The 22508-nt window shown below is 37.1% G+C and overlaps 1 long non-coding RNA gene across 1 annotated transcript; it reads right to left on the bottom strand.

Moving 5' to 3' along the window:
* Positions 1-1073: 1073 nt before the first annotated feature.
* On the bottom strand, positions 1074-21828 carry LOC142402678 (uncharacterized). Its single transcript, XR_012773431.1, has 3 exons — positions 21566-21828; positions 3230-3317; positions 1074-1538 (listed from the first exon to the last, which is right to left on the bottom strand). It is a non-coding gene; the product is annotated as an uncharacterized LOC142402678 (long non-coding RNA).
* Positions 21829-22508: the final 680 nt, after the last annotated feature.

Here is a 22508-nt window from a genome sequence, read left to right as displayed (position 1 = left end):
GGTAGTATAAACAGTCTTATCAATAAGTGGGAAAACAGAAGAGGTCATTAAAAGCAGAAGGTGCTGAGATAAGTAAGAATGAAATTGCCTTCAAAATCAGGATTATAGAACATAATTCAGTAGTCCCCCATGTAACTTTAACATATGGGTCAGGGAACTGAGCATAGACTGCTTTCATCTCCTCTGACTGTAGAAAGAGACAGTCTGATAGAGAATCTGGTTTATCCATCACATTCTAATACCTGCAATCATCCTGGTAATAAATAGCTCTATGACAAGTCCCTTTTGTTAGAAATGCATCACTGAATGTACAACAGGTAGCATGAAGTTCCCTACCTTGCGTAAAAGCCCTATGTATATAACATTGTTCTATGACATTCTGTTACTATAGGCTATTGTACAGACAGCACATATGTTTCAATAGGTTTTAATAATAATTATTATTCTGGTTGTGTTAGTTGACACTTTTGAGCAGTGCATTTTAAAACCATAATCACAACAAGCCCCACAGACAGCATAAAGAAGTCTTAGAATCTAGGGTTTTCTAATGCAAAGCATAGGACTTTGCTGTGAAAAGCTGAATGTCATCTCCTTTCAAGGAAGCAACAAGAGAGCTCTGAACTGATAATGAACTGGTAATATCCGGCTGTTGAGACCAAATCTGAAGCCCAATGACATCAGTGGAGAAACCTCATGGATTTCATGGGGCTGTGAATTGGTACTTAGGCACGTTCAGCAAAGCACTTACACATATACAGATGGTCCTAATTCTCCAAATCATTTAAGGACACACTGAACTTTCAGTAAGTGCTCACAGCTCCATTGAAGTCAATTTAAGTATATTTTAAAGTGGTTTGTTGAACTGGGAGAAAATGATGAATCTGGGCCTCAGTGAATTTTATGGAAATGCATGATGTACTTAAATGTAACATATTTATGTAGTAAACTCTCAAATTTCTCCACTGAGTCCAATTGAAAAATGAATAATACATAACCTCTGGCCCTGTGCTTCTTTTGAGCTACAGAGGCCAAGCAGCCCAGAAGCTAAATGGTTACCTATTTCTATGCCAGTCTTTTCCTCAAATCCCAGCAGGAAGTTTCTACGTAATGGAGAGACTAAACTTCTGTATTCAGCTTTCTATTCATCCGTTGCCAAGAGTATGGAAAACAGCAAATGGAGCTTCAGCCGGGAAAAAAAAAATTAATAAATTTGTTAATTTTATTTGCACTATTTCTGACTAGATCAATTCATATGCCCTCAGATTATGATTGCCTTCATATAAGTTGGACTCGGAAGTTGACAACTTCCATAAACTCTCCGTCAATGAGAAATACCAGTTATGTGTAAAATTTAGTGCTTAATACAGTTTTTATTTTATTGCTAAAGGTTTCTGCGTAGCTGAGATGATTTAAGCAGTAAGTTTCAAGGGAAAATGCATAGTAAAATGAAGAACAATGCCTTGTTCTTCTCTGTAGCTCTTAACTTTGCCAAGAAATGTATTTCTTCCGACATCTATTTTTGTAACAGGAACTCAATTCTGTGAAGTAAGAAAAAAAACAAAATCTAACATAAACTTTTTAAAAGGCAAACTTCTTTTCTATTTTATTCAAATATGTAAGCAAGGAAAAAATAATCATGCAATATTTCTACTTGAATGAGATTTATGGGCCACTTCTGACAACTACCTACATGTTGAAATGCACTTAATTCTGTGAGTGATCTCCAGAGCTTCAGATTTGTTTCCAACCATTTTGTGTCTTATGCTGCTAAATTCTATAACACTGCTTGCCAGACAGCATTTAGTAAAGAAAATGAGATGGATTTATCCATTCTGAAAATATTCAAGGTTTCTGCTACTGTTGTTAAAGCCTTAATATTGTAAACAGTGCAGTATCAGATTTACCTAAGTCAAGTAGGATGGCTAACAAGAATGAAACAGTATAGTTAAGTATTAGGTGTATAGCTATATGCATAAATTGCTGCCTTGCTCTATGGTACACAATTGTATGGACTAGACAGAAAACTGCTGCTCCAGATATGCATTTGTAGGCACTTTCAGTCTCACTAACTGTTGTCAGAGGCAGCAAAAATATCATGCTGAACACAGTGCAAATGATACCATAAAGTAATTGATATTATTAAAAGTGGCTTTCTTCTCATTGTGAAATTCAGCATTCCTGTAAGTTAATAACTCAAGGAAGTGAATGGCTGAAATAAGTGATACTGAAAGGAACATCTTTCTTCAAATCAGACTCTGGAAGAGCAGAAAACTTATATGGTTATACTGCAATTAAGAATTTTTTTAATTATTATTATATATTCTTTGTAAGGTCTTAAAAATAAAAAAAGGCAGTGAAAATGTGTCATTTTGTGAACTATTTTTTTCCTCAACCATGACAGGAAGCCAGGTGAAAAACAGAAAAGAAGGTGGCTCTGGCAAACGTTTTGCAGGCATGCTGCATGAAAGAGGATGATTTCAGAGGCATTATTATTTTTGTCATTTTAATAGAGTTACTGGCCCCACATTAACAGAAAGTGACTTTTAGAGATATTTACCATAGTTACCTGTCACCTACACCAGTATCTAGGGTGTGGGAGATTTTCACTAAAGGTAAGTTTCAGGGCTGACCTGAAGCTATATGATGGATTTTGCAAGCATTTAGACAGACTGCCTTAAGATCTATATAAAATCTTGAACATAGACCTACTTTCTCCCACTTGGGTAGCCCTTGCACTCACCAGATTTGTTATGATACACAGGTGCTCACAGCTGAATACCTGTGTTGTCCATTTAGGACTTGTCTGAGCAGTCTATTGCATTGCAGCCTGTGACACACCATTTTGGTATTATACATGAAATACACTCACTGCAATCCCAATTAAAAAATCAAAGCGGGGATCCTAATACCAGCCAATATTACCCCAGACTAATTACCAAGTATTTGCTATTGTGTCAGCTAACAAACAAAAATTTTGCTGGAGAAAAATCACTTTTAACAGATATCATGCTATCCTGGAAGCAGCAGCTGGTATGTATTTTACCTCTCCACAGCTGCATAAATGTAAATAATGGTAATTCATCTCCAAGATTTTTATGTGTTAGTCTTATGTCCTGGGTAGTAATGACACAATTTAATTTAAGCTCTGAAATAATGGTATTTTATATATGTATTTCTATATGTATATATATACATAAATGAAGAGAGATATGTAGATGCAAATACATACCTGTGATTATAGTAAAGATACATTACTTTTCACCTTTAAATTACAAAACACTAAAGAAGAAGTAAGAGTGAGTCTTGCTGTTTTACACCTGTAGAAATAAAAGAAGAAAGATGTGAAACAAGTTACGTAGTAAGTCACTTGTTAAACTGGGGAAAAAACCCTTGTTTCTCAACTGCAGGCTCCTTCTATTGACTTGGCACCACTGCTTCTCCAAATTCAATCCCAGCTGCAGAGTGGATTAGAAAAGCATGATAAAACTCATCTCAAGTGTTCACTCCAGTATCCTGATTGAAAAAAAAAACTAAGAACACCCCCCCCACAAAAAAAAAAAAAAAATCAAAGGCTAATATCAGCAAAAGACTAGAGCACTGGCCGTAGGTCTCACAGCCATTTGTACCAGGGCTGCTCTCCTCCTCCTCACTCCCCGATAATTAACCGTCATTTCTGCACTTCCTCATCTTCTTCGTATTGATCTTTCATCATATAATGGGTGCAAACAGCAAGAGGAAGGCTTAATAACAAACATTAAAATGAATAAATAATTACAGCCACAAATCTTCCTCAACCAACTGATTATTTGTTCAGTGACAATATTACAAGAAATTGCCTTTACATAATTTAAAAGGACACTAGCAAGTAGGGATTTTTTTAATAGCATTCTTCCTCTCTACACTCTCTGAAAAGGTGGTGGGAGGTTGGTGGTCTTTTCTTTAAAAGACTACAAGGGCTTGACTTCCTGATCATTTTTCCAACATCTTTGTGATATTCAGTAAATTTCTGAGGAGGTAAGAAAGGCTTATCAGTGATCAGGAACGAATTACCTTTCTCAAAGATCTACAAGAGCATTGACCCAGGGTGTATGTGTGCCTGATTTTCCTGTCCTGAACTTGGGTCTCTTACAGGTCTGAAAGACGAGAGCTCTAAGTGGGCTGGCGAGAGCAAACAAAATGAAAAAACTGAAGGAGAGGTGACATCAAGAGACTTTGGGTGAGGAGGAATCTTCCCATGTGGAAGGAGCCGAATTCATTCTTACCCTTTCTTTCTGATGAGTAGTGCTGCTGTGACACACTCGCGGCCGCATGATGGGATAGGAAGAGGAGCAATGCTCAGGCTCCTACAGTGTGCAAAGTCAAGGACGCTCCTGATTCCTCCTCTGCAGGACAGAGCTCAAGACTGTGCCCTGCCCCTTGTTTAGGCATATCCTTTATCCTGTCCTTATTAGGATAGATGAGGCTTTTGTGTAAGTGGTTCACTATTAGTAAGAAGGGCTCAATATTCCATAGCTGACTTGGAAATGCAGCTCACCGTGTAATTTCGGAAGGTGAACATGAGGGAATGTCTGCCCTCAGTGTGGGAATTCTGTGCCATGGTGACATGACAGGTCCTCAGTACAAGCTTGATACATCATGTTTAATTCAGAAATTCACCTTAATGCAATCACCCTTATCACAGGGACTACAAGCACCAGCATCATCAGAGACATGAAAGTTTGCTGTTGCCTCTGTCTTAAATGGTCTCTGACCTTAGTGCACATGATTAGCTATTTCAGAGATGTCATGGGGTGTCCTGATAGGAACACCTGTCTGTGACATGTCTCAGACCCCTGAAACAAGAGGAATTAAGAATACTAGCTTGTTTTGAGACAAGGTTTTGAAGGTGGGAGGTCAAGTGTGCTTTATTCATTAACATACTTCTCGTTCAGAAATCTCCATAACTAGACGTCCACATGTTGAACAAGTAATGACCTGAAAACAGCACGATTTACAGGGTGATATGCTGGCAGAAAGTTTTCTAACACCTCCCAGAAGTGCACTTTCCAGAAACCCACTGTACATAAACATAAAGGTCTGCAATCTGTCAGTTAATATTAATGTGGTCATTTGCTGGTAAGTTGTAATAACATGATGCACATGGGACTTGCTACACTGACCTTTTTGGTGGAAGTGATTCATTAAATGGTCACTCATTTAGACAGCAGTAACTATTTGCACAGCTATTAACATTTTAGAACTTAACTAGGTATTTATTGCTTTCAAAAAGAAATTTTTTACCAAGGTTAGCTGAAGACCAGGTTTTTCATTATTCAATAAAGGAAAGAATTTGAAATTCAGGAGCATCAGTTACAAAGGGGTGGGACATTTTGTACGAAATGGCTAACTTCATGTTAGTCTAAATGGCTGAGCTATTATCTGTGTGCTTTTGAGCCCATGGCTACAAATCATTGCTTTCACTGTCAAAAGCTAAACCAAAATGTTTCTTTCTTTCCTGAGCTGTTTTTTCCTCCTTCATTCCCACACCATTTAAAGAGTACAGAGAAGCATGGAAAGTGTTGAGAGCTGTTAAATCACTAATAATATACCCTTAAACCAGGAGCCATCAACTTCAATAGGTACCTGCTCCTGTCACCAGGTTTACTGACTTCTGCTAATCTGAGTTTAAATTTTTGGCACAAAACCAAACTCAAATACAGATACAGAAATTCCTATAAGAATACACTGATTTTTGCACAAGTCTAACACAAAGGAATTTTCCTTGATGTCCTGATGGGTACCAGGAACTTTTTCTTTCAGTTTGCCTTCAAAACTCCTCAGAAGTGTCCCAGAAGCTCAGAGCTAGCAGACACCCACATTCATCTTTTCTTGTTTTTCTACTCCCTTGGCTTTCTGGCCTTAGGTTAGTTCACTGGGGTTGTTAACTCCTATCTCGACCCAGTTTAACAGGTGTGGGACTCTCTTTGCCATAGACTGGTGGGACAGTCTTGATATTTTGTGAAAAATTTTGAAATTTGAGTGAAATAGAGAAGATATTTTGGTTTTAAAGTGTGTGGGAGAATCCCTGGTGAATGTAGCAAGATTTCAGTCTAGCCACTGATCAAGTGGAATTATGTACATGGATGTGGAGGAATAACATCCTACTTTCTCTTTTATTTAATGTTTTTTCGTTCCACGTTTGTAGATATGTGACCACAGGTCAGTCACAAAGTACAATGGCCTTTTGAGCCTTGCATGGCACAAACTTATACATATTCTTATTTTCTTTTAATTTTCAATAGTAGCCAGTAATTTAATAATCCTGAGATGTGAAATAAGGACCTAGAAACATAGCCTCACCATTAAACCAGCAACAGTATCCTTCCAGCAGAGTGGCATCTTTTCAAATATCCCAATGCACTGCCTCCAGAGACGGTGTGATCAGGCATGCCATACATGACCAGCCATCAAATATTAAAAGCAACCATAGGACTGACAAGATTGTTCAGCTGAACAGTTACAGTCAGTCTGGTTAGCAAGGGATCCTTCTTTGCTTCCCAATGAACTGTTAAAGGGCTTACATTTTTGCAAACCTCTCCAGTGTCTCCTCTGTTTGCAAAAAGCACTTGCGTTAAAGCAAATCTAGGAAAACACACCTCCACTGGGATGTAGAGTAGCCATGCAAAATCGTTATCCTAAAAGCCCTAAACACTCCAAACTAGACTGTTGTTTATAACATGTTGATCACAGCAAGGCTGAGTGGCATGTGCATGTGCTGTAGATATATGGTACATTTGCTTATAAATGAAGTGGGGAAATGGTCGGGGGAAAATAAGCTGTTAGCGTGGCCAATGGAAGAACAGAGTTCAAGTTCTGATTTAACCACACAAACATCCACAGACTAGTGTGACAGTTTACTGTCTCATACCTCACTTTGCTTTTGCAAAATGGGTGTGATAGTCCCCTTTTCATAGCATTTTTATAAGAAAACAAGCTGTTTTGTTAGCTTTCATTCAGCGTAAGACACTTAGTGATATGAAAACCTATAGATTAACACTTCAACTTGAAAACAACTTTAAATGCCTAAGCCCCAATTATTCCATATATATATATAAAGGGATTCAAAACTATGGTAACAGACAGGTCACAAATTAGTTGTATTATGCCAGCATAAAAGAAAATAATGGTTAGGAATTAAAATAAATACAATACAGCTCTTGCATAAGACAAACTTCACTGTATGAAATCTTCAGTGTTTGCACAACTCTTGCTTTGCCTTCCTTTTTTTAGTATTTAGCAACATTATTTCATGAGTGCTTTACACTATGTTCAGTATTAATAGCATAATTAGCTGTAGAAAATATTTAGTTGTCGCCTTGTATTTATTTATGTTCCTGGGATCATGTAAAGTTCTGCTACATTAAAATTTAATTTGAAAGAAAAAGAATTTTATTCATTTTTCAGTGTAATGACCATTTCTGCTTGGCTTATATGAATGATAAAATATTGTTTGAACACACTTTTCCATTTGTTTTCCAGGCATTTATGTAAACTCCTAAAGAAAACACTGCAATGCTTTGTTGGATGACTATTTGACAAAAGAATTGTAGACACATATTTTATTCTCAGCATCTTGTCAGGAAATGTTCACAGTCCCATCCATTATTTAGCACTTAATTTGTTAATCGATTAATCGATTGATTTGGGGATATTTTACACTGGGATTAACATGCACACACACAAAAATCTTGTCTCTGTGGTAAATTCAGGAAAATTGTATCAGAATGTAAAATATTCTGGTGTTTACAGATGTAGATTGAATCTGTCATGGGTTGGCAACTACTGGAAATAATTCCTTGCTTGGAACATAAATATTTTGGATCAAACCTCAAAACTCATTTGATTTGGTGTGATTATTCCTTCCATGTTCAAAAGAATGTGGGGCCATACTATAGGAAGGAAAACTGTGTTTATTACATCATTTCTTCTGAAGAAATTATTTTCCAGGCTAGAAACAAAAGAAAGCTACTGCTAGTCTCAGAAACCCAATGTTCTTCAATGCCATGGTGTTTAAGGACCTCAGATCTTTTCACCACATTTCTCCTCGCAACACTGGGCTAATACTCAGGCAATTAATTGATAATTGCCAGAAGCTGTGCATATATATTCCTCGCATGGAGTTCATCTCAGAGAGGGTTGTGGTGTGAGGCTTATTTCTTGGTGACCATATTACTTTAAGCAACTCCCAGTTCCCACCCCCCCCCTTTCCCCAGGTTGTACCAGGATGACTGACTGTGAGACTACATGGTTGCTCATTATAATGGAGCAGGTGGACCTTTGGTTAGATGGAACATGAGTGTTATTATGATCCCTAACTGATGGATATTATGGCCTCTCTGTGACCCAGAAGTTACAGACCTGCAAGTCCCCAGTCCCAGATCTTAATGATTTAGACTCACTCTTCCTACTGTACTGCTGGGTCTCCTTCAAAAGTTAGTTTGGGTAATCTGGAGAAACTCAGTGGAACTGCTGTGGTCCCCTTTAAGTCACAGTCTGCATATATCCCACCCAATACATTCAGCAGTGTGGTTCCAGGTCTGTAATACCAGAGATGTGGACCATATGATTCACTGAATGCTCTTCTGTGCTACTTATTCCTTAAACTTGCAGTTTTTTGACAATTGTGCCACCACGGTTCTTAAGGAGTATTCAAAATAAAATTACTTTTAAGTAAGCTTTGGCTTGAGCAAACTACTTCCATACAGAGCAAAATAACAATGTTTATCTGACCAAAAAGCCTTTGTACAGCTTTTGAACTTATGCAATGACAAGTACTAAGCAGGATGTTAGATGGGGCAATTGCATACCTCCATATTTTAGCCATATGTTTCCTTCATTTATTGCTTTTGATAATATTCCAGTTTTGTGTTCCATGTTCCCCTTTCTGTTGAACGTGGGGTTGTGCACAAAGGCAAAGACTCTCTTTTTGGTGAACAGAGAAAAAGAAAGGAGCTATTGTAAAACTGGGATGAAATCCAGCCATGATGGGCCAAGTTCTGTGATCAGATGTGCTTGTAGGTCTCCAACTGCCTTTCACTGTATTCTGCACATAAGCATCCAAGAGTGGAGCAGAGTTTCTCATATTTGGATTTTTTAGTGGAGCAGGTTGTACATTGAGAATACTGGGACATGGACCAATGCGGGAGGCAATCCAGAGCCTAAGAAAGCTGCCACTGTGCTAGCTGATCTGCCTGAATTAAATCCCAAACTCCTCAGCATCAGATGCTCAAGTGATTTCTACTTCCATCTGAATGTGTTCCAGATTTACCATGAGGTTTACCTTTTGGTTTTGGAAGTCCTCTTTCCCCTGTTGATTTGACTGTGGTAAAACAACTTACATACACAGAAACATATGCAAGTGGAAGGAAAAGAAACGGGCAGGGAGAAGGGGGGGTGACGGGGACCAACAACTTGTTTATCAGATTCAAGTTGAACCATCTGTTGTTAATGATTAGATCTTCAGCTTCCAATTTTCATTTGAATGTTATTGCTCATTTCTAGCTGGGTACCAAAACGTCACTTACCACTGCATGCAGGATTCTAAATAAGAGACTATTTAGATTGGAAATCTGTTGGAGGAGGAAATTATGTTCCCTATTACACAGCAAAATACCTTTTCTAACACTGACACTTTCTGGTATTGTGTTGTTGACTTTTTGGGGAAGGAGACTCAAGGTCTGAGGCTGAAAAATGAATTCACTGGTGGTGCAAATTACATTTGGGCTAGAGTGGTGAATGTCAAGGGTCCAGGTTATGACCTCAGGCACAGTGGTGTAAAACAAGAAAAAAAATGTAGTCATCGAGTATCTATTCCAGATCTATGGCACAGGGAAGGGACTCAGCATCTGATCGTGGAAGTTTAAGGTGGTGCTTGCTATACCACACTGCTAGAAGATATATTTTAAAATAGAAATAACACAGCTTGCACCTGCTTACACTTTTGTTACTTGTTTTCACTGTTTTCACCCCTTCTGATTCTTTTTGTAAAGATAGTATTAAAATAGTGCCTTTCAGGCTTAAACCTGGGTGGACACTTGCTCTGGTAGGGAGAGTAGGAATAAATAAAACCAAATGTACCCAAATCTCACATTTTTATTCTCCACTTATAAACCTGTGAATGGCTATCCACAGTTACTCCACAAACAGTAAAAGTAATATTTTTCTTTTTTTACAAAAAAAGACCAATGTCACTGCACTTATATCACCTATTGCTAGAACAATTATTTTTTTTCTTATACCATAATCTTTATATTCCAAACACGTCTGAAAGGCAAAGATATGCTATTAGTTGTATTTAAAAAGAAAAATCACAGAATATTTCTCAACACCATTTCTCAGTTTGTAGCCTCCCTTTCTTTGATTGCTTATAAGCAATTAAAAGATGGTCCATGAAATTACTTCGAAGACTTAAAATGACAATAAAAAAGCATGAATACATATATGCACAAAGACAGACAAAAAAACCCAAAACCCAAATCAATGACATAAAGAAAGTACAAAGTCTAGCCTCATTTTGAATTGATTGTATATAAAAATCATTGTGACAGCCCTGCACTGCAGCCCTGCATTTTTTTTTTTTTTCCAAAAGAGGTTAGGTGGTCTTTTTGGCTTAAAATTTTTCTTAACCAAGTGACAAGATTACTAGTCAAAGGACATCCATAGCAGAAAATCCCAAAGTCTTATTTGGGCACTGAAAAATCCTGCAACAATATGTGGCACTTCCTCCTCTTTTTAAGTTGGAAATGAGAAAAATCTAGAAGTACCCTTTTCCAAAGCACCTAAATGACTTCTGTATACACACATAAATCACATAGGTACTTTGGAGTCTAGATCCCACTGGGATCCTAAATGCTTATATGATTTATGAAAATACGACATATGAAGCTGTGTTACTTAGGTAATTTAGAAAAAAAATGCTTCTACAGGAAGAGCTGATCTGGTTGGTTTTTGCAGTTACTTTGTTGCTTTACAATCATATTTTACTTATAGAATCTTTGTGCTTTTATGCTTGCAGGCAGTGCCAGAGCTTTAATTTGCTATTTTTCACAGCTTGCATTCAGCATATAGAATTTGTTCTATTGATTGCAGGTAATTAAATTGTATTTGTTTGTTTTCATCACTAATGTGGTTCATGTGAGAGTCTGACCCACAATCTCTATGGTAAATATAGTAGTGTTTTATCTACACTGTACCTCAGTTTTAGCGTCAAATAAATAGAACAGAGAGCACTTGGACAACTTGTGCAAAGTTGTGCATGTTTTTAGTGCAAACTAAAACTAAAAAACATGAAATACTTGTACTACCATGTTGAGAAGCTGAATCATTTATATTCCACTCTTTTTAACATCCCTTGGAAAAAGAACAAGACATAGCAATTTACTGTTGAATCAGATGCACTTTCTGTATCTCATGTGTGGCAAGAAGAGACACATCACTGCAAACTGATTTAAGTGCTATGTGTATGTTAAAGCAGTGCTATGCAAACCTGAGAAATGCAAATCCTTATGGTTTCTGTACAATAAAAGTAACAAAAAGATTAGAAGTATGACTGATATGCAGCTAGATAATAGACTAATGAACGGGATGATTGCAGTCCATTGAAAGAATAAAAAAGGTCTATGAATGTCACCTATGATATTGTATGTTAAACACTGTGCAGTCCTGGAATTATATAAATACACTACTTAAAAATATGCATCTTGACAAGCCCCCAAACAGCTGGGACTTGAGTCCTCTTTAATGTATGAACACAGTAATTAGCTAATTAAAAAGCAAACAATGGGTAGGTATACACCATGGTATTTAACAGGAGGATGCATGATGTGGTGTGCAAACTGACTAAATGAACAGGAAGGCAGTCATACCATGTGGTGTCTAGATTCAGGTACTTGGAAAGAGTTATCTGGTTATAGCTTTGCAAGAAAACCTGATGGTATTCTGCACTTGTCCTCAACTGGACAAGAGTGCACTAGTCTAGTCTCTGCAAGAGTGAGTCTGAAAACAGACCCTGGAGCAGTTACCTGTGACTAGCTGCACCATGAACTACCATTAACACGTGGAGGTTCCTGGAGAGCTTGAAGGCCCAGGTGTCATGGGAATGATATGTAGATAACATGATCTGTGGAGAAAAAACATCATAGCACAAACTTCTGAATTTTCTTGTCTCATAAGTGTGTAAAAACACCAGCTAAAAATTTGTCTAGTTGTTGGAATGCTTTAAAAAGGTCATGACATGACCGCTGACCTTCATCTGCTGACAGTGGTGTTTTAGCTGTAACAATAGAAACACATGTTTTTAATTTTGAAGGACTTGAGCTCAATTTCAATAGATGGTGTGCCCACGAGCACTGCTAGTAGATTAACACTGTGTGGACTGCAAACCAATGAGAATATGGTGTTATCTTATCTCCCTGTCCTTTATCTAGAGGATGATTTTAAGGATTTGAGTGTTCAATAAAATGTACCTGTCTTAGATTAAAAGATATTTTAACAGAGAAGTATTTCACTGTTACATAAGACTTTATTCATGGTTTGGCTAAAACTTTCAGCCCTCAGGCATGATGCTTGACTGTAAGTGTAATGTTTATCATCATGGCCAGGACACTGGTACTTCAATTGAGATGGTCTCCAGAATTAAACATATGAGCAGTTCTGTGCTTTGGAGCCAGTACTAAATAGCTGGGGGCTATAACGTGCCTGTGTTGTCTGTGAACTGTGAACAACTATATTGTACAATTGCATTGTATTCTACACATTTCTCAACACTGAGGTACACACTACTTGGCTTCAGAAGAATAAAGTTTGTTTATAGCTTCTGTTCTGTGGATTTTGAAGTATCAGGAGACGTATGACCTTGGACTTTGGTATCTTTGGGACCTAGATAGTATTTTTCACCCACTGTTCTTTTCAGTGCAGATGCAAAATAAAGCCATTTGAAGAACTTCAAATGCTTTTAGTTTGGACAGAGAGAAAGAAAAAAGAGAAAGCGAAAGACATCTCCCGCTTCCAAATCAAAACATCTTGCTTGAACATTTTCAAAATGCCTTAAGTTTTGGAATAACTTATATTTAGAAGGAAATACAGATTTATAAATATTTTTCTTTAAATAAAAAGAAAAAAAAAGAGGAGAAATATTTCCCTTAAGACATTATAAAATAAAATCTATGCTTAATCTTTAATTATGATTTCAATGAACTGCAACTGAACAAGGCAAAACGGCTGAAGCCTATAGCACTGTTCACATCACAACATTTAAATTGTGCCTGCACAGCATCAAGATTGTCTCTCCAAGCCCTGTTCCCCCAAAGGCCAGTAGGCTGGGGGTGGGCAAGAGGTTGGGAGGGGCATAGCTGGGACAGCTGACCCATACTGACCAAAGGGATATTCTCTGCTATATGATGTTGTGCTTATCAATAAAAGCTAAGAGAAAGGAGAATGATGGGGTGGGGGGAAGAGAGAGAAGCATTCATTATTAAGGCGTTTGTCTTCCAAAGCAACCACTCCACATACTGAGGCCCTACTTCCCAGGAAGCAGCTGGACATCACCTGCTGATGGGAAGTAGAGAATAAATCTTTTTTTTCTTTGTTTCCATATGTGGCCTCTACTTTCTTTCGTTAAACTGCTTTTATCTCAGCCCATGAGTTTTTAATCTTGTTTTCTCCCCCTTTTCTGCTGAGGACCAGGACTGAGAGAGTGGCTTGGTGGGCACCTGGTGGTCATCCAAGGTCAAGCCATCATGGCATCCTTTCAGTTTTTGAACATTACAATTTCTTTTTTTGCCCTCAAGTTCCTGTGTTATGAGAAACATTGAATAACTGTTCCTCTTTTACCTCTTGCTTACTCATCACTCACCACTTATCATCATAGGTCATAGGTCTCCTCGGGCAGCTTTTTCTTGCCTCCCTAAAACTTCACCCTTCTTCTTGAAGGAAAATATATTGTCTTATACAGAATTAGTCCCAAGCCAGGGGCATTCATTCTCCAAGACAAGCTCCTTGTTGATGAAGGAGAGAGTGAAGGCCTCTAGATTCTAGGTGGTTTAATTACCTACTTATCTAAATGTTATTGCACCTACGGACAGTAGATGTATTTTGACTGCATTCTATCACCACTATCAAATTAACTTTGGCAAAAGCCAATTAACTACTGTAAATTATTCTACTTCAGTTAAAAGAAACAGAAATGGTGAAGGACTTTAATATATTAATTTTAATCCACAGACTTATGAGGCACCAAAAAGAAAAGTTGAATTCTTATTTTGTAAGAAATGAGAAATTATCTGGAAGGAATGCAATAAAAAATAAGGATCAGGCTAAGTGTCATTATCATTTTAACTTAATTTGTCAACAGACTAATATATCTAGCTATATTACTCAGTTGACAAATCAATTACAGTTATAATGAAACTTTATACGATTTTACTTTTATTTAATTAGTTGCATCAATATGGGTTTTTTTTTATTTCAGTTGCACATGAATGCATCAAAATATAAATGATGGAATAAGGTTAATTATAAGCCCTCAAAACATACATATTTTAGAAACAAAAAGAAATTTACAGTGCAAAATGTTATAAGTAATGCAAGCTGCAAGATGGTTTGTTAAGCCGGCTAGAGGCCATTTTCTTAAATAATGACAATAATAACAACAATAATCCATGTCTTTGTCACAAGCTTTTTGAATTTTACAGAACCATCTCAAATAATGGATATGAAGCTATTCCCCCAGTTTTTTTTTCTTCAAATCCCTTTGCTCCCAAGGGTAACACATTTTATTCTTCACAAGGGAATGTGACTCCAACATGAAGATATTGAGTCATCTAAAAAAGTTTTACCCGGTTCACTGGTGCTAAATACATTTGATGCATTATGCATAAAGGGGGGGAGTGGTAATTTAAGAGAAATTTACACTATGATATTTTATGTATTTATTTATCTTTTTTTTTTTTTAAACACTGTTCAGTAGACATGTTACCATCCTAGCAACTGCTGCATCAAATGACGATTATACTAACATTAAGCTATAGATCACCTCCTTAAACAGACACTGGGAATTACATTTCTGTGGTGCTACACAGAGCTTTTAAAGTAGGCTGTTGCAATTATGCCACACAATTACCTAAGTGGCCCTGATTCAGGAACATATTAAACATGCTTAAAATTAAATTAAAAAGGAGCTTGTGCTTAAATACTTTCCTACATGAAGAAGGTGTCCTAATTTTTTCTCTTAGGCAGGAAGTTGCTCTGTTAAAACAATAGGTACTTTATTCAAGTATTCACTGTCACCTCCAGGAACACTGCACTGAAGCCCCAGACAGACAGCATCTATTTCAATTAAAACCCAAACAGCCATCACTATATTCCCATCATTACAGCTTTTTCTCTCCCAGTCTGTGATGTACCACAGGGCACCTGGATGGAGATGCATGCTTGGCTGTGGGGAGTGGGGGCACCAGCCAGTAGTGTGATTTTCACACAGTAAACTTCTCAAAATATCTCTTCTCAAAGTCAGACTGGACGGATCCTGGCCAGAGAAGAAGGAGATTTATTTATTATTTAATAGCTCCCAGGAGACCTGTGTACAGTTCCTTCCCCCTCTGGAGTGGATTCAAGACCACATTTCTCACCCCTAAATAAAGCACTTTAATCACTATGGTGATGGCCATTTAATAAGGGGAGCGCATGGTTCTTCTTCTTCTGAACATAAAAGAATTAAAATTTGTTGGACCGACAAGAGACAAAGAGGGAGAGTCACAAAGGCTCCAAAACCTCAAACTGCAATTCTTTGCTCAGTGAGTACTGCACTTTCTTGGCTTCTCTTCCCTCTTGTAAAGATTAGAGCTCAAGTCTACCCTTCTTCCAACTAAGTGTCCTAACACTGATAGCAGAAATTCATACTGAGTTTCACTCTCTGACATTTCATTCTCAGGTGCTTGATTCTACCTCTGTGTCTTGTGGAAGCCCCACCTAAATGAGAACTGGGGAATAGAAAACTAGATTTTCAAAACCTAAATATGCTTGCTGGTCTGCCAGAACCACCTCTACTGGGGAGATGGAAAGCACAGTTATGTGCAAAGTGCTTCTAATGTCAAAATAAATAAAAAGAAATTAAATTTTTTGCTTCATCTCACTTCAGGCCTGCCTGGGATAACGTGTGCCACTGGACAGATCTGGAGTAGCATTGTGTCCACAATGTAGTGCAAAGTGGAGCAGAGATACAACTTGAAACCACCAAAGGTGTGATGGCTGCACAGCTGAGCACCTTCTGATTAACTGGTCATGGTACCATGCTGGTGCACCTTGATGAAGTGGATGTAGGTATTTCAGTTCCGGAATTCATGGGAATCATTGTATGTGACTCCAATTGTGGATCTCACTTTCTATTCCTGACCCTTGTTTTCAGTTTTCCGTGTGATAAATGAATAATTAATTACAGTAATGATAATATTCTCCTTGTATCAGTCGTTAGGCTGTATAGCATGATCTCTTATCTCAGCCTTTTATTATCAAAAAGGATTTTTTCCCTTACAAGTCAGTGGCTATTTATACAACTCTATTTCTCAGATATTTTTTAAAGGCTGGACTTCACCTCCTCTCCTGCAGAGAAAAGAGTTCTTATGGTCTGCTTCTGCACTGACAAGAGGATTTAAAGAAGTGAAGGAACGAGGCCATACCACAGCAGTCAATCTAAATGCCTGGACCATCAAAGAAGACAAAATGAAGTTTATGCAATGTGAGTATACAGGTACAAATTTGCCATTCGCAGAGTCAGTACTTCACTAAAGGTGCAATGCACAAGTGAATTCTTGTAGCTTTTGCTGAGTCTCTTCTGGAGTGTTTCCTTTTCGCTGCTTTTTCACAAAGACTGTGGTCTTAATGTCCTCTTGGGAACAGTCAGAAAAAGACGTAAGGGAAGACTCAAAAAGAGATATCTGATATCTCAGGGGGAAAAAGGAAAAAAAAAAAGAAAGAAGAAGAAAAAAAGTCTTTTTTTCACTGGGACATTTTGTTTTTCTGACATAATTTTTGAAAATGATAAAAAGTTTGGGAGATAAGATACACATTTCAAATTATAGATATGTGACAAGAAAAGGAAAACAATACACCAAATTTTTACCTATATATTGAGCACTGAAGAACCTCTCTGTCTGTACACATAACAGTAGATAGCTTTCTTCTTTCAGAGTTTTTGAAGAACACTATCTGGAAATTGATCAAGGGAATTGTTTCAGTCCTTAAGGATGGATTTTGTACAAACACTAGTATGATCTCAGAGCATAGTAGTAACAAATTTATTTATTTTCTGGAATAATAAAAGTGTTTCCATTTCTACCATTTCCCAATTGTTACAATTTTTATTAAATGCAAATAAACATGTTTTTCTCTTCCTTTCCCTTCTTTTCTCTTCCCTTTTATTCTTCACTTACTTCTTCCCCCTTTATACTTTATCACTGAGAAAGAAAAGAAATGTATATCTAGAAAAGTACTTGGTATATACCCCCCCCCCCAAGAATACATTTTTTAATTAAAAAAAGTTTTCAGTGTTGTTGGCTATCCTGAACTATTTGTGCAAAAGCTCCACAAGCTGCATAATACAAATCTTTTAAAATGAAACATTTCATTTGTAATGAACTTTTTTCATTTGTTTTTTTTGTATTTGTAATGAACTTGTAATGAATTATTTTTCTCATTGTCCTGGTTTCAACTGGGATAGGGTTAATTTTCTTCCTAGTAGCTAATATAGTGCTGTGTTTTGGATTTAGTATAAGAATAATGTTGATAACACACTGATGTTTTAGTTGTTGCTACGTAGTGGTTATACTAAATCAAGGACTTTTCAGCTTCCCTGCTCTGCCAGGTGCACAAGAAGCTGGGAGGGGGCACAGCCAGGACAGCTGATCCAAACTGACCAAAGGGCTATTCCATACCATATGGTGTCATGCTTAGTATAGAAACTGGGGGTAGTGGGCCGGGGGGCAGGGATCCTTGCTTGGGGCCGGGCTGGGCATCGGTCAGTCGGTGGCGAGCAATTGCATTGTGCATCACTCCTTTTGTATATTCTATTTTTTTTTTTAATCTTCCTTTGCTGTCTTATTAAACTGTCTTTATGTCAACCCACAGGTTTTACTTTTTTTCCGATTCTCTCCCCTATCCCACTGCGGTACAGGGAGGTGAGGGAGCAGCTGTGTGGTGCTTAGTTTCCAACTGGGGTTAAACCATTACACTTGTCTCTCAATTCCAATAGCTGTTTTAAGTCAAAGCGGTTGCTCTGAAATCAAACAGCTATGAGTCAATGGGAATTCAGGAACACTGAAGTGATATCTTGGCAAAGGTGACACTGTGTATATTCATAGGCCGGGCTCCTGGAAATACTTTTAGGTCCTTTAATTTCTTATTCATGACTAGCTTCATCAGTTCCAAATGAGCTGACCTCACATGGCCAAAATTAGACAAAGCAAATTTAAGTTTAAACTCGGAGGAGGGAAAAAATGTGAGCACTAATAAAATGTGCAGTTGTTTTTTAAAATACATTTTGAGTGTGCATTTTGATAGCTAGAGAAGAGACTATATTTACAAGTGGGTTTATATCCACTAGTGCAGCTTTCCTTTGACACAGCAAAACACAATAAGTTGAAAACTATTCTGATGACAATTGTAACGCACTGATTTGTGTCACAAGGAAACTTTTTTTCTCTAAATTGTGTTGTGGTTCTAAAAAGTCTTTGTAGTGCAATTCTTTGTGAATGTGTCCACAGTATAAGCTCTGACATCTCTTGTGAAAAATGAATGTGTCTTTGTTGCCATTTTTGATGGAAAAACTTGGGAACAGATGAAGCTAGGAAAGTGAACACACTGAAGATGAAAGATAGGGTTCAGGACCTTGCTCTGCTCCTCTGGATGCTCTTTCTCATCTACAGCACTAATGAGAAAGGTTTATTCTTCAGATATAATTACCTAACTTGCTGTGGAGGTCCACAAAATAAGACATAAGCAGATCCCTATATTATACTTACTTCTGTGGGTATTGAAACTCTCTTCCCATAACTCACTGACACAAACACCAAGAAATTGTGCATTGCCACAGCACCCAGGGGTCAGATCCTACTAGCCTTAGTCTTTTCTGCAATCCACACTTTCCTAGAAGTTTTGTTGGAGGCAAGCTCTTGATTTGACCCAGAATCTTAGAAAATGAGATTTAAAAAATCACACACGATGTTCAGCTTTTTCCCCCTCTTTGTTCTCAGCTTCTCCCCCCCATCCCATCATGTCTCCAAATGCCTCTTCACCTCAGTAAGATTTTGACATTTGGGAAAAACTTGCTTTAAAAAAAAAAAAGGATAAAACAGTTCGGCACAAGGGAGCTGCAGCTCTTCAGTTCCCATTAGAATTTCTGAAACGACAATAGCTGAAAGGTTAGGGCAAAACCTATTAGAAAAGAAAAGTTGAGGTAAATCAGGTGAGCTCATCGAAGAAAATAGGGAAAGATTGGTTCCCTTTTGGGATTAGGTCTAATTAAGGTGAGCAAGCAGCTGTGCCTGTTTGGAATAACAATTGTGCTAGCATGTCACTTTTTTTCTGCTTAGTTGAAATTTATATAGTTTGGGAATGGTGGATGTAAGAAAATTAGAGCTCATTTAGAATCTGTTGAAAGGACACTGCGCCTTCATTATTAGTTTTGCATCTGAATTTTCCTGGGGCTGTCCTCTCACTGTTATAGGTAATGGATTTTTCCCCAGATGTAATTGGATGAGTTTAATTTTTTCTTTCATTACCTGTCTAGAAGCCCTCTGCCCCTATTTCCCTTTGTGTTTTATTAGGACTGTAACCCCTATTTAAATAAAGGCTTTGATTGTGATTATATATGTTCAATCAGCACTTTCTGATTGAATAGTTCTGGTCACACAACGCTCTTGCCTAGCATTTTTTACTAATTACATTTTAGCCATGGTTGTGTACTGTAGAACTTAAAACAGTGTTTGTTTTATACCTTTAAACTCTGTCTAAAAGTTTGTATCTATCTCCCATGGGCAAATGTAGGCATTTTCTGATACTAAGGTGTATGAGCTGACCTATAGGTCATTCTACCAGGTTACACTACCTGCCCACTAAAAAGATGTAGCACTGATTACATCCTCTCCAGAGTCTTTGGATATATAAATGAAGTCGACTATTTTTTTAAAGTCTTCTGTAGTTTTGATTTTCAGAGCTTTCTTGTGGGTTTTGTGTTTTGTCTTGGGTTTTTTGTCTGTTTCTTTGCTGGTTTTTTTTTCAATTTCAAGATATATTTTTTTCCATTTACATCTGTTAGAATTACTATTACTGTGTAAAAACATGTTGCGTTTTCTGCTGTCAGAAATGACCATACAGGAACTAATTTGTTTCTTACAAACATCTGATTTATTCTGATGTAATTCTGGTATTCTGGTATTCTCACTCCACAAGTTACACCAGGGTGAGGAAGGAATTCCATTTTAGGTTTCTAGGTTTTACAAAGCTCATTGGGAACAGAATGTCTTCCTGTAAATCCTCCTCAGTGTCTTTAGCTCCTTTAATTAGTATAAAAAACCTATCGAAAATTTTTGATTACAGTTGTTAGGCCCAATTCAGAAGTGCAACTTTGGAACTCTAATGACCTATCTCTTTACATTAATAAATTAATTATATTTCTTTGTGTGGTGCTTAAAGTACCATGCCAGGTTAAGACTGCTTGAGTTAACAGCACTCAGCTGGAGACTTTGAGGTCATTTATACCTCTTAAAGTCAATGCAAGGTTGGTAGAACACATGACCAAATAAAAATGGTAGTGTTTGATATCATTCTGCATTACCCTTTTATACCTCTCAGGAAAAGAGATTACACAAAGCTGCAAAAAATCCATATCTAGTCTGACACAACTTGAAGATGCTCCTTAGACCACATCTCCAGGTCTATAGCTAAGGCTAAAGAATCTGGCTCACGATTTAACAGTGGAGAATGTACCAGAAAATCCTAGTTTTTCCTGTAACTGGGAAAGAGACCACTTAGGTCTAGATCTCTAGCCTAATTTAAACAAAGCTGTCACTAGCTGTGGGATATATCAACCTCATAATAGCTTATGGAATCTGCTTTTTCAGGGTATCAGTGGTTAGAGATACTGAATGGACACTTTATTATCTATATATTTCTAGCATTATTTTGCCATCTGCAGTTGCAATTCAAGCAGATCTATTTGGTATTTCAGCTTTGAAACATTTTCATCCATCACTTTATTACAAAATGACTAAACAGTGGGTGGTTATAAGAGATCACTATTGGAAGAAGCTTACAGATTGCTTTTATTACCATCCTATTGTGCATACAAACAGCTTGTATCCCTCCATACATATTTATATAACTTAGATGCTTTAGAATTCTTTTATCCTGAATAATTTCAACACCACAGAAAAGCTACTTCAAAACCAATAGACAACCTCAACGTAAAATAATAATAATAATAATAGAACCCTGTACTTATAAATAAATAAATAAGTAAAATTAAGTTTCTTACCTTAAGAATACATTAGTTACTGCATTTCTTCGGAGAATTGTCATCAGGCGTAGCATGAATTCACAACGACTGCCAAACTTCTTCCTCCTTGGTTTTCCCTACTGCATACTTAGTGTCTCCAATTCTCACTAAACCAATTGTTTCCTTTGGTGATGATTCTTAAGTCTGATCTTTAGGAATAATACAGACACAAACTGGTTCCTAACAGCACAGGAGCAAACTTTTTCCTTGGCATAGATCACAAAGGCAATACAGAGCTGAGCATTCACTATCAAAGAACAGAGCAAGGGAAGAAAGTAATATAAAGGTCAGATAATTTGCAAAAAGAAGGCAGAGCTGACCTCAGAATGACCAGCTCTATGACTCAAATGATGGTTTCATACCTTCCAGGGCAAGATATCTCTGCTAAGAGTTTGTACAGCACTTTTACAAAAGCTTCGTTGTTTCTGAAAACAGAATACATGAAGATGGTATTTTGGAGAATGATTTCAAAGGAAAATATATTGAAGTTAAATAGAAGTTTTATTAGTGATTCCCATGGAGTATAATGATATTAATAAAAAGAGTTTTTGAAAATGGCAGTAAAAATTCTCAAAGTAACAACAGATTTCTTGCTGGCCTTTTCACTTTTCAAAGTATTTTCATAGTTTTTATATTGAAATAAAGTGAGAAATATTAGTGTCTTGTATATCCAACATACATATTGCAGGTATTCATGCTTTATTTTCATTCAAAAATAGTGCAAATAACCAATGAATTTTTACATGATATTGATATTGCAAACAGCTTTGTGGACATCTAAGTAAAAGCTGTAATGAAGTCACATCAAACAAGCAAGTAATGAATTTTTAATTTTATTTTATTGAGGATGGATTTTCACAATTCTTTTTTTCTGTCCTCACATTGAAAACAGCATCTGCTACTAAGCATCAGCTTCAGTTAG

Source organism: Mycteria americana, chromosome Z, assembly GCF_035582795.1.
Source record: "Mycteria americana isolate JAX WOST 10 ecotype Jacksonville Zoo and Gardens chromosome Z, USCA_MyAme_1.0, whole genome shotgun sequence".
Classification (NCBI taxonomy): Eukaryota; Metazoa; Chordata; class Aves; order Ciconiiformes; family Ciconiidae; genus Mycteria; species Mycteria americana.
Note: the sequence above shows the minus strand (reverse complement) of the source record. Positions and strands in the feature narration are given on the sequence as shown.